At 35.0% G+C, this 13,153-nt stretch overlaps 1 pseudogene; it reads right to left on the bottom strand.

Annotated features, from left to right (window-relative positions):
• Nucleotides 1-9,236: 9,236 nt before the first annotated feature.
• Nucleotides 9,237-10,156, bottom strand: LOC123598570 (annotated as a pseudogene).
• Nucleotides 10,157-13,153: the final 2,997 nt, after the last annotated feature.

Below are 13,153 nucleotides of genomic sequence, written 5' to 3' on the forward strand. Positions count from 1 at the left end.
CAAGCAACTGACCCAAAGAAATGGAGATCTAAAGACTACCTTGCAAAGAATTCAGAATATTTACCTAAATGAGAGCACACAAGCAACTCAACAAAATTAGTGAAGCAATAATTGAGGAAAATGATAAGTTTAACAAAGAGATTAAAAACACAAAAAATAGCAAAATGGAAATCCTAGAACTGAAGAACACAGTGATCGAACTGAAAAAGACCGATAGAAAGGCTGTACAGACTTCATGAAGTACAAGAATCAGTGAGCTCAAAGGCAGATTATCAGAAGAATAAAAGGAAATTAAACTAAAAAAGAGATTAAAAAAACAGCCTACTAAATTTATGGGATCCTTTAAAAATCCTATACACACACACACACACACACACTCACACACGTCATGAAAATCCCAGAGGGCAGAGAAAATGTTAGGGGCAGAAAGCTAAGTTGAGAAAAGATTAATAAAAACTTCCCAAATCCTGATAGGAAAATAAACATACATATCCATCAGGTTCAAGGAATTCCAAATACCAGATATAATGAAGGTGATGTTGACACACGTTATAATCAGAAAATCAAATAAATTAAAAACCTGATAAATTTTTAAAACTTGACCATTGTTGTATTTTTCCAAATAGAAATTGTGATTGATGTAATTTCTGGATGCCAGGAAAAACAGAAGAACATTTAAGATAATCTGCAATGAAACTGCATTGTTAAACATTTTTTAATATTATTCCATTAAAATTAGCAATATCATAATTTGCATTATTTAGTTTAATTAATGAAAAGTTTTAATAGTTTAATGTCTTATTTCAAACAGAATGGAAAAATTGGAAAATATGTCATACCTAAAGTAAATTAAAGATAGCTTTCATATTTGTGATATTTTAAGAGTTTTTTATATATTTTTCTATTAAACTAAGCACATTCCATTTCATTATTAATTATTTGTCCATGATAATCAAAATTGTGAAATAAAATAATATGTAATATGTGCAGATACAACATTACTGTGAATTTACTGAACAACAATATATACAATGTATGCTCCATAAAACTTTAGGGATGCAATAATATTGGAACAAACTAAATAAATATGTTTCTTTAACTACTGACTTGACCTTAACACACCTATGAAAATATATAAAGACATTTTTAAAAGTTCTTCCCCAACATTGGCTTATATATCTTGAGCTATTAGTAACTTAAGTTACGTTGTCTAAGTCTCAGTGGACATTCCCAAGTGAATACAAAACAAGACGACAACCAAGCAAGCAAGGCCGACAAAACAAAGCATCAGATTAAGTCTCCAATTAAAAAAGGCATAGAATCATTGTTGCTGTTGATTTTCTTGGAGGTATCTTTTTTCATAATTTTATCTTCTAATTCACCTATTTTCTCCTCTGTCTCTTCAATCCCTGTCATGGCTGCCTCCATTTTATTTTGCACCTCATTTATGGCATTTTTAGTTCCTGTTTGACTATTTGTCAGTGCCTTGATCTCTATAGCAATAGATTCTCTGCTGTTTTCTATGCTTCTTTCAAGCGCAGTAATTAATTTCATGACTATTATTCTAAATTCTTGTTCCATTATATTGCTTAAATCAGTTTTGATCAATTTGTTAGCTGTCGCTACTTTCTGGTGTTTCTTTTGAGGAGAATTCTTCCATTTCATCATTTGGGAGTCTCTGCGGTAGCACCAAACTGCAGGGCCCTTCCCCTGTGCTGTCTGGAGTAACTTGTGTTGGTGAGCAGGGCTGCAGTCAGACCCCATGTCTGCTCCCAGCCAACCACTGGGGCCACAGTCAGACAGGTGTATACCTTATCTTCCTCTCTCCCAGAGGCAGGGATCACTGTGGAGTGGTGTGGCCCCTGTCTGGGCTACTTGCACACTTCCAGGTTTGTGGTGCAGTTTCAATGGGATCTGGCCAAGGGCATATTAGACAGGGTGGATCCGCAAGGAGCACAGGGACTAGAGGGGCAGGCTTAGCTTGTTTTGCCATCAGTGGTCCCCTGCAGGAGGGTCCCTGCAGCACCAGGAGGGAGGCAGACCTGTCAGAGGGATGGATCCACAGAAGCACAACATCGGATGTTTGTGCAGTGCAGGCAAGTTCAGTGATGGGAATGTGTTCCCTTTGGAATTTCATCTGGGGGATGGGAGAGGGAGATGGCACTTGCCAGTGCCTTTGTTCCCCTGCTGAGTGAGCTCCATCTTCTGTTGCTCAACAACTCTCCCTTCTGGCATCCACTCACCCTCCCCGCTCTCTGAGAGCAGAGCTGTTGACTTTTCACATTCCAGATGTTAAGTTCAGCTGGCTGTCAGAACTCACAGAGTCCAGCCCCTCCGCTTTTGCAAGCCAGACCCTGGGGGCTCTGCCTTGCCTGGCATGCTGCCCTCCACTGCCCTGGCTCCCTCCAGCCCATCCTTGTAGCACGCACCGCCTCTCCGCCCTTCCTCTATCATTGTAGATTTGATTTGTACTTCCCTGATGATGAGTGATGTTGAGCAACTGTGTCTTCTACGGTAAAAAAGTGTCTATTCATATCCTCTGCACATTTTTCATTAAATTATTACTTTTGGGGTGTTGAGTTTTCTAAGTTCATTATATTTTGGATACTTACTCTTTATCAGACATGCCATTTACAAATATATTCTCCCATTCCATAGGCTGCCTTTTAGTCTTTTGGGTTTTTTTTTTTTTTTTTGCTGTGCAGGAACTTTTTATTTTGATGAATTCTTGTACTTTATTTTTGTCTTTGTTTCTTTTGCCTCAGGAGATATATCTAGTAAGAAGTTGCTGAGGTCAATGTCAAAGAGGCTATTGCCTGTGTTCTCCTCTAGGGTTTTTATAGTTTCCTGTCTCACACTTAGGTCTTTCATACATTCTGAATTTATTTTTGTGTATGATATGACAATCGTCCATTTTCATTCTTTTGCATGTTGCTTTCCAGCACCTTCCCATTGGATATTCTTTCCTGCATTGTTGAAGACTGATTTACCATATAGTTGTGAGTTCAGTTCTGAGTTTTCTATTCTGTTCGATTGATATATGTGTCTATTTTTGTGCCAACAGCATACCGCCTTGATCATTACTGCTTCATAATAGGTCTGGAGATGTGATGCCTCTATCTTTGCTTTGCTTTTCAAGTTTGCCTTGTGTGTTTGGTCTTCTGTGGCTCCATACATATTTTAGGATTATTTGCTGTAGCTCTGTGAAAAATGCTGGTGGTAATCTGAATTGGATTGCATTAAATGTGTAGAGTGCTTTGGGTAGTATAGACATTTTAACAATGTTTGTTCTTCCAGTCCATAAGCCTGGAATGTCTTTACATTTTTATTGTGCATCATCCTCAATTTCTTTTATCAGTGTTTTATAGTTTTCAGAGTACAGATCTTTAACACTTTAACTAGGTGAATTATTAGATATCTTATGTGTTTGGTTCAATTGTAAGTGGGATCAATTCCTTGATTTCTCTTTCTGCTGCCTCATTGTTGTATAGGAATACAAGATTTATGTATGTCGATTTTGTATCCTGGGTCTTTACTAAACTAGTGTGTAACTTCTAGCAATGTTTTGGTGAGTCCTTCTGCTTTCTATATAGGGTATCGTGTCATGTGCAGATAGGAAACATTTCACTTCTTTCTTGCAGGTTTAGATGTCTTTTATTCCTTTGTCTTTTCTCATTGCTGTGGTAAGGAGTTCCACTACTATGTTAAATAAAGTGATGACAGTAAGCATCCCTGTCTTATTCCTGACTACAGAGGAAAATCTCTGTTTTTCCCCATTGAGGGTGATATTAGCTGTGAGTATTTTGCATATTGCCTTTATTGTGATGAATAATGCTAACCATACTTTTTTTGTCATGAATGGATCTTGCTTTTGTCAAATGTTTTTTTCTGCATCTATTGAAATGATCATACGGTTCTTATCATTTCTTTTATTAAAGTGGTGTATCATGTTGATTGATTTGTGAGTATTGAACCACCCTTGCAAACCAGAATAAATACCACTTGATTGTTAGTTCATGCCTCAGAACTACCTGCTATTTTGGGGGATTTACATTAGAAATTCAACAGAACTTGAGTCTGAGATATAATGGAGCCTGTTGGTGGGATCTCAGGGCAAAATTATCCTTAAGGAACCACAAACACCATGGGTGAACACCTGATGGTAGATACACTGAGATGGCTATGAGTTTAATCAGTGAAGTAATCAGTCTCTAACAGCCCATAAGACCCTGATAATAAAGTGACATAAAATACCCTGTGCTTCCTAAACAGTGTGTAGGAGGTGTAGAAGCATACTTCTCTAGGAGACACAAAAACAATGAACATTTAATGATGCCATGGCATTCAGTGTATTCTAAAGGATGAGGAAGGGAAAGGATACCCAGACCAGAAATATACCCATGAATATATGGTTAACTAATGTACAACAAAGAAACCAAGAATATACTATGGTGAAAGTATAGTCTATTCAGTAATTGTACATCCTATGCATTTTCAGTCAGAAAACTGTGTGGCCACATGCAAACAAAAAATAAAATTGAACCATTATCTTGAACCATACACAAAAATTATTTTAAAAGTGTTTGAAGACAAATGTAAGAATAGACACCATAAAACTTCTGGAAGAAACAGGTGGTTAGCTTCTTGACACAGATATTTATAATAGTTATTATTTATATAAATCTTACACAAAGACAAAAAGAAGAGAAGTAAAGATAAGTGGGGTACATTAAACTAAAAATATGCACACCAAAGAACCATCAACAAAATTAAAAGTCAAACTACTGAATAAGAAAGGTACTTGTAAATCATATTTATCCTTAGGGAAGCTAGTATTCGAAACAGATAAAGAACACACAATTTCAATGGCATAAAAATTTGTTACAAAATGGACAGAAGACATGAATAGAGTTTGTTTTCCAAGGAAGACATATAGATGGGTAAAAAGTTAAAGAAAGAAAGAAAACAAAAGATGTACAACGTCATAAATAATCAGGAAAAGCAAATAAAAACCACAATGAGATATGACCTTACACATTAAGAATAGCTATTTTCAAAAAGACAGGGAATAACGTGTTGGTGAGGATGGGGAAAAATGGAAATCGTTGTTTTTTATTGGGGAGAATGAAAATTGGTGCAGCCAGTACAGAAAACAATATGGAGTTTTCCTCTTGAAACTAAAAATGGAACTACCATACATCCATAAATTCCACTGCTGGATATTTATCCAAAGATTTCAGAAACACTGCTTGTAAAGATATATGCATCTTTATGTTCATTGATCATTCCTATGTTCATTGCAGCAGTATTGACAATGGCTAAGAAGCTAAGACAGGGAAACAACTTATGTATCCTAAGAACCCATTAATGGTTGAGTGAATATTATATATATATATATATATATATATATATATATATATATATATATATAATTTACTCATTATATATTGCACAGACTATATTTAAATGCACATATAATAAATATGCTTGTAGGGGCGCCTGGGTGGCGCAGTCGGTTAAGCGTCCGACTTCAGCCAGGTCACGATCTCGCGGTCCATGAGTTCGAGCCCCGCGTCGGGCTCTGGGCTGATGGCTCAGAGCCTGGAGCCTGTTTCCAACTTTGTGTCTCCCTCTCTCTCTGCCCCTCCCCCGTTCATGCTCTGTCTCTCTCTGTCCCAAAAATAAATAAACGTTGAAAAAAAAAATTTTTTAAATAAATATGCTTGTACACATATATGTATAAATATACATATACATGCATGTCTATTTATTAAAACAATAATATAACATAGTAAATATAAATGCACAAAATATAGATATAATAAATATAAATATACATATGTATATATAATATAGATATAATAACTATATATTTATATATGTATATCATATTTAAATATTTAAATAAAAGTGAAATATAATTACAAATTTATATTAAATACATTTATACAGGTAATGAAATCTTGCCATTTGTTACAACATGGATTAGACCTTGAAACTATTATTGTATGTGAAATATATTAGAAAGAGAAAAACAAATACAAAATGATCTCTCCTATGTATGGAAGATAAAACAAAACACAACAAGAAAACAAGCTCATAGACACAGAAAACAGATTGGTGTTTGCCAAAGTGAGGGAGTGAGGATTGAGAGAAAGGAGGAAAAAAAATACTTTTTAGAAAAACAGAAAGAAATCAGGGGAAATAAAAATAAAGCATTCAAAATCATATCACAATTGTGTAGAAACAAAATATCTGATAAAAGTGTCCAGTCAACTTAAAATAAAAAGGATAACATATTAATTAAATTGCACTGGAATGCTTAATAGCATTTAGAAGAAAATATACTCCTACTTACAAGAATTGCATGCAATTAATTACATATATGTTTAAAATCATTTTTTAAATAAATCTAAATAATAGCGCTGATGTTTCTATGTATTTGTTTAAAAAATTCTTGGGTGCCTGGGTGGCTGAGTTGGTTAAGCATCCAAATTTTGATTTTGGCTCAGCTCATGATGTCATAATTTTTGAGCTGGATCCCCATGCAGGGCTCTGCACTGACAGTTCAAAGCCTGCTTAGGATTCTCTCCATTCTCTCTCTCTACCACTCCCCCTTTCACTCTGTGTGTCTCTCTCTTTTTCAAAAACAAAACAAAACAGAACAAAAAAAACAAAGATAAAAACAAACAACCACAACAACAACAAAAAAAAAAACACACACACAAAAAATATTTAAAACATTGTTTTGAATCTATTTGAATTTTTTATTGTACAATACAGGTATTTAAATAGATAATCACATTGGCATATTTGAAATATATATATTTCTTATATATTCTTCACAAAACAGGACCCTTGTTTCAACAGAAATTTTAGAGAACTTTGATCATTGTTTTGTGTCTGACTTCCCTCTTGACATGTCTTAGGAAGGAAAAGTCCTGATGTCTATGTTAAAACTAAATAGTCACTTCCTTTTTTGACTCTCAGTTATAGGAAGGGAATATAATCATACTTTCTATTAAATCTTTTAATTTCAAACTTTAACTTTAAAGTGGGTGCCTTCAAATAAGCAAGGGATATGCACATTCACTAAGCAAACAGCACAAGGAAAATAAATGTTTATTGCAATTCATCAAGTTTTCAGAGGAGCTCATCATATGATTTTTGAGCTGTGAATGGTGTGAGTCATATTAATTAATCTCAGACACATTTTGGAAATTGATTTTGGTTATGTATTTTCCAGACATCATTGGGCCAGAATTTCTGAAGAGTCTGAAAGTCTCTCACTTTTTTCTTTTTTTAATGTTAATTTATTTCTTTTGAGACAGAAGAGAGCTAAAGAGAGGAAGGGACAGACAGAGAGGGAGAGAGAGAATCCCAAGCAGGTTCCATGCTCAGTGCACAGCCTGATGTGGGGTTTGATCTCACAACTGAGAGATCATGACCTGAAACAATATCAAGTAGTTGGATGCACCCCCAGGTGCCTCTGTCACTCTTTTTAATATAATATTTTCTGCTTAAATTCTACCGATTTTTTTTCTATTAAAAAATGAATTTACTTTAGTTAAGAACCTTAACTAATTACATTTCAAACCCCAAATTAATTCAACTGGAAAACCTTGGTAGTAAAGAGTAATGCCTAATGAACCTTTGGCCATTGATACCAAAGAATGAATGTCTTTTTTTTTTCAAAATTTGAAAATGAAGTTATGTGATACGAAGGAAACTTAAGCAAACTCTTCCTTTTTTAAAAGATTAATCACACACGTTCTTTTGATAAAAAATTTCCCGTCATAGTTACACCATTTCAAAATAAAGCTTTTAAACAGTAAATAGTCAAGAAATCTCTAAGGACTCACTTAGTTTTAGTATAAAAGCATCCATAATTACAGTATATAATCTAACATGCAGATCTTCTATTTGGGGGGAAAATACTTATATCCAATTCTAATATATCAGTCATTCATCACTGTGATGCTTTGGATAGTACAGGGCTTTGTACATGTTAATTCTAGCTTCCTTATTTACACCCACTCTTATATAATAAAGAGTATAGAAGACTTACTCTGTAAACAGTGATGACTGTTCATTCATAGTGCCCAGGTGTAGAACTAGCCTGCAGGTAATGGGAAGACCTTTGTAAGCTAGTCATTAAACAGGTATCTCTATTGAAAACCGTGCTACAGAGAGGTTAACAATAAAGCAAAGCACCCAAATCTCATTCAGTAGAATTATAAGAATATTAAATGTATAATGAAATTCTGATAACAGAAATCATCTTATGAAATGGAGTTAGTGGCTTTTGGGGTTGTGAAATGAGTGTTTTGAAAGACAACTGGGGAGTGGCTCAGACTGACTAATCTGCATTAAACAGTATATAACTCCCATCAATCCTTTTAGAAAAAGGCTCTCATTATTTCATAGTCTATTCTTCATTTTCCTGATCACAATGATCCCGATCATGTAGACCTGTTGTAAATGACTTTCTTAGATTCATCTAGTTATTTCCAGAGTCCTTCTCATAAAATATATAAACTTGTATTTCCTCCTTACTGGTGAGAGAATGTCTAATTCTATACAGAGTTCTTTGTCCAATCTCCATACCTATCACTTCCCCTGAAAATAAGGGAACAGAAGAATCATTTTTTCACCAGGCAAGGGTAAATATATATAAAGGGTAAATATATAAAGGATAAATATATATATATATATATATATATATATATATACACATATATGTATATACATATATATATACACACATATATATACACACACATATATATATACACATATATATACATATATATATACATATATATATGTGTATATATATATATTAGATTTCAAAGAAACCTGGGAACGTGATAACACTTTCTGTTATTTTTCCTATTTTAGCCATTTGGGAAGAGATGTTAAGTATATATGAATTATTGTAATGTGTGATACCATCATGTTGGATTGTTTCCATTATCATTTCAATATATTAATAAAATCTTACTACCCACAGGCTAAGGGAAAATATTTGTTCTTTCTATTTATTGAAAAATTACCACAAAGAAAACAAACAAATAAAAGAATATAAAATTATTTTGTCAAATTGCAATTATTTCAATTTTCTAGATTAATATAATCCCTGTCTTCATTCTTGGAATGTCATTGCTCCTAATGAGTGTAAAAGGTGAAAAAGATGGAATTTTAAGGCAGCAGGATTAAAGAGAACTTTGTCAAACTTATATAGAGCAGATCCTCTGAATCACTCTGCTCAGGGCTCCCATCACCTTGTTTCTCAGGATATAAATGATGGGGTTGAGCATTGGGGTCAGAATAATGTAGAAGACAACCAGAACCTTGGCTTCTGTGGGAGATGTCAGCCATCTTGGGCATAGGTAAATGTAAGCAAAGGGTGCAGAGTAGAAAGTCACCACAATGAGGTGTGTGCTGCAGGTCGAATAGGGCTTCTTCCTTCTGTTGAGTGCATGTGGCAGATAGCATGGAGAACTCGGCCACAGGAACATGCAATGCCGATGAAAAGAAATGCAATCAAGAGTGTGGTGCTCACAAACACTGTGTACTCGTAGATCATAGGTGTCCATGCAGGCCAGAGTCAACATGGCTAGGACATCACAGAAGAAACGGTTGATGAACCCGGATCAACAATAAGGGATATGGAGGGCATATACAGTGTGGGCACAGGAGTTGATTTAGCCCATTATCCAAGATCCTGTTATTATCAACACACACTTTTGCTCATACGAATGGGATAATGAAGAGGAAAGCAAATAGTCACATAGCGATCATGGGACATGGAGGCCAATAGTAACCCATCTGCATCTGCTAAAGTCAAAAAGAAGCTCTGTATCCCACACCCAATGAAGGAGATAGACTTGTTTCCAAAGACATAATTGGATGCCATCTGGGGAATGATGGTGGAGATGAAGTTCAAGTCCATGAGGGAGAGGTGACTAAGTAGAAAATACATGGATGTGTGGAGATGGGTGTCCAGGAGGATGAGGAGAATCATGGACAGGTTGCCAAAAAAAGCCATTAGGAAAATGAAAATAATGAGAATGAAAAGAAACAACCCAATTCTTGATGGGGGAAAAAACCCCAATAAAAGGAAGCCTGTTAATGTTTGGCTGTTATTTTCCATTTTCTACTCATTGGTATTCTTGAAGAAAAAGAAAAACTCATATGTGAAAAATAAAGAAATGTGAGTTTTTACATTTTATTCAAATTATTTTAGTCTAATTTTGAAGTTTTTATGAAATACCTTGTTACTTAAATAAATAATCAACATTTCTTACTTTGAGAAAGAAGTTATATGTTGTTTCACAAAGTCACAAGGTAAGGTGGTAAGCATATACATTCCAAGTTTTCTGTAAAGAATCCATGAAATAATAAAAGGTAAATATTAATACTCACCTGAGTGTGATATGAGTAATTCTATGCCCTTCATAAATGTACATATACAAAATATTAAATTTTAATTTAATGTAAGCATAATTCTTATTGCCAAGACTGAGCACAAGTTGACTAATAATTCAAATGAATATAGGTTTGGCTATGTGTATTTTTAATATATCATTTAGACTAGGACTTTATTAAAATGAAAGATCTCCCCAGCAGGAATTCATTCATAACCACTAGATGGTTATTTTAATTTTGACAAAGTAGACAATTTTTGATTGCCTAAAGAATCTTCAAATGGATTGCTTTTTACCCATTTATTCTGCTTCTAGTCACTAAAACAGATATATGTAGGCTATGTATAGACAATTTAAAAAAACTCTAACCTGTATTGATTACATTGAATCCTGACAACTTTGACACATAAGCATTGGATTAATCCTACTGCACAACATTGGCAATATTTGTCTGAAGTGACATAGTGGATGAGAGAAATATAATATTTTGCTCCTGGGCCATTTCTATAAGTTGAAGGGAAGACTCAGATGTAACCGTTATTTTCCATTTCACTAACATCCTGGACAGGTATAAGAAATTATGCTAAGTCGAAACAAAATTCTGAGGCTGGTATCATCACCTGCAATTGTAAAATAAGCATCATGGGGTGCCTGGGCGGCTCAGTCAGTTAAGAGTCCAACTTCAACTCAGGTCATGACCTAAAGGTCTGTGAGTTTGAGCCCTGTGTCAGGCTCTATGCTGACAGCTCAGAGTCTGGAGCCTGCTTCAGATTCTGTGTCTCCCTCTCTCTCTGATCCTCCCCTACTTGCTCTCTGTCTCTTTGTCAAAAATAAATAAATAAAAACATTAAAATTTTTAAAATAAATGACATTCACAGAACTTGAGTAACTTATCATGAGCTAAAAAGATATAGTTTAGGGCGCCTGGGTGGCGCAGTCGGTTAAGCGTCCGACTTCAGCCAGGTCACGATCTCGCGGCCCGTGAGTTCGAGCCCCGCGTCAGGCTCTGGGCTGATGGCTCAGAGCTTGTGCCTGTTTCCGATTCTGTGTCTCCCTCTCTCTCTTCCCCTCCCCCGTTCATACTCTGTCTCTCTCTGTCCCAAAAATAAATAAACGTTGAAAAAAAAAATTAAAAAAAAAAAAAAAAGATATAGTTTATCCTGTACCTTATGAAAAGCAAGGAATCACAAAGAATTGCTCATGTTAGCCACCCCAAACTTCCAGTAAAGTAGCTATTTAAACAAGAATTGTCTATGTCTACTAGGCAGTATATGATGGCAAATGTCTCTAATAAATTATTTTGTGCTCAAATAAAATTGGTTTTGAGATTAAAGTCACACATTTTACATTTTCTCCTTAGAAACATGTTTCCTCTGTCCTCCTGTTCTTCCTGTATTCTCACTGGCTCCCTGCAACAACACAACCGCTCACACTTGGTCTCTACTAAATGGAAGAAGAGAGGCCTCACAATATCATTTAGCAATAAATAATATCACAGGACTTTTAAATGAAGTGTAAGCCATAGTTTCTTTCAATCAAAAAGTGTCACAGTGTAAAAACATGTTCACGAAAGAACACTCATGTTGTCTGTAAGTCAGGTTGCAGATACACATATTCTTTCAGTTGCTTTGCAAATTTGAAAGCGGCTGATATGTTGCATTTCTGTTACTCTCCTTGCATTAGTTTCTTTTTCCTATCCTTTTCTTCAGAAGTTTGAAATTAAATTGGATGCTATGTACTTTTAGATTTCTTCTTTAACTTATTATTTAGCCCACTCATGCTCTAGAAGGATGTTATTTAGTCTCCAACTATTTGTTAGCTTTCCAGATATTTGTCTTGTGGTTGATTTTGAGTTTCATAGCATTTTGGTCTGGAAATATGCAAAGCATGATCTCAATTGTTTTGTACTTTTTTTAGGGATGATTTGTGTCCCAGTGTGGGGTCTATTCTGGATAATATTCCATGTGCAGTCAAGAAGAATGTGCATTCTGTGGCTTTAGAATGAAATATTCTGAATGTATATGTTATGTCCATCTGGGTCCAGATTGTCATTCAAATCTGTTGTTCCCTTGTTTATTTTCTCTTATATGATTTGTCCATTGCTGTAATGACCCTTATGGGAAAGTGTCTCAATGAGCAACAGCTGTGTGCTGGCCCACCCCTGCATGTTTGCATGACAATGCTGCTGCTGATGACTGGAGACTGCAACTGGGTGCCAGCAGCCCCAGAAAAGTTTGTGCAATCGTGTAGCAGCAGTGTTTCAGGGATTCAGCAAGTGTTGTAGTGTTGAAGTATCCTATTATTATGGTATTATTGTCAATGAATTTCTGTATGTTAGTGATTAATTGATTTACATATTTGGGTGCAATCATGTTTGAAGCAAAAATGTTTAAAATTGTTAGATCTTGGATGGCTAAATCCCTAAATTCTGATATAATTCCATTCTTCATCTCATGTAACAGTCTTTACTTTAAAATCTAGATTTTCTGATATAAGTATGATTAATTAGGCTTTCTTTTGGCGACCATTAGCATGATAGCTGGTTCTCCACCCCCTTACTTTCACTCTGAACGTGTTTTAGGTCTAAAATGAGTCTCTTGTAAACAGCATATAGATGTATTTTATTTCTTATCCATTCTGGTACCCTGTGTCTTGATTGAAGCCTTTACCCATTGACATTTAGAGTGAGTACTGAAAAATATGAATTTGTTACCATTGGGTTG

The sequence above is a fragment of the Leopardus geoffroyi genome, chromosome A1 (genome assembly GCF_018350155.1).
Source record: "Leopardus geoffroyi isolate Oge1 chromosome A1, O.geoffroyi_Oge1_pat1.0, whole genome shotgun sequence".
Taxonomy (NCBI): Eukaryota; Metazoa; Chordata; class Mammalia; order Carnivora; family Felidae; genus Leopardus; species Leopardus geoffroyi.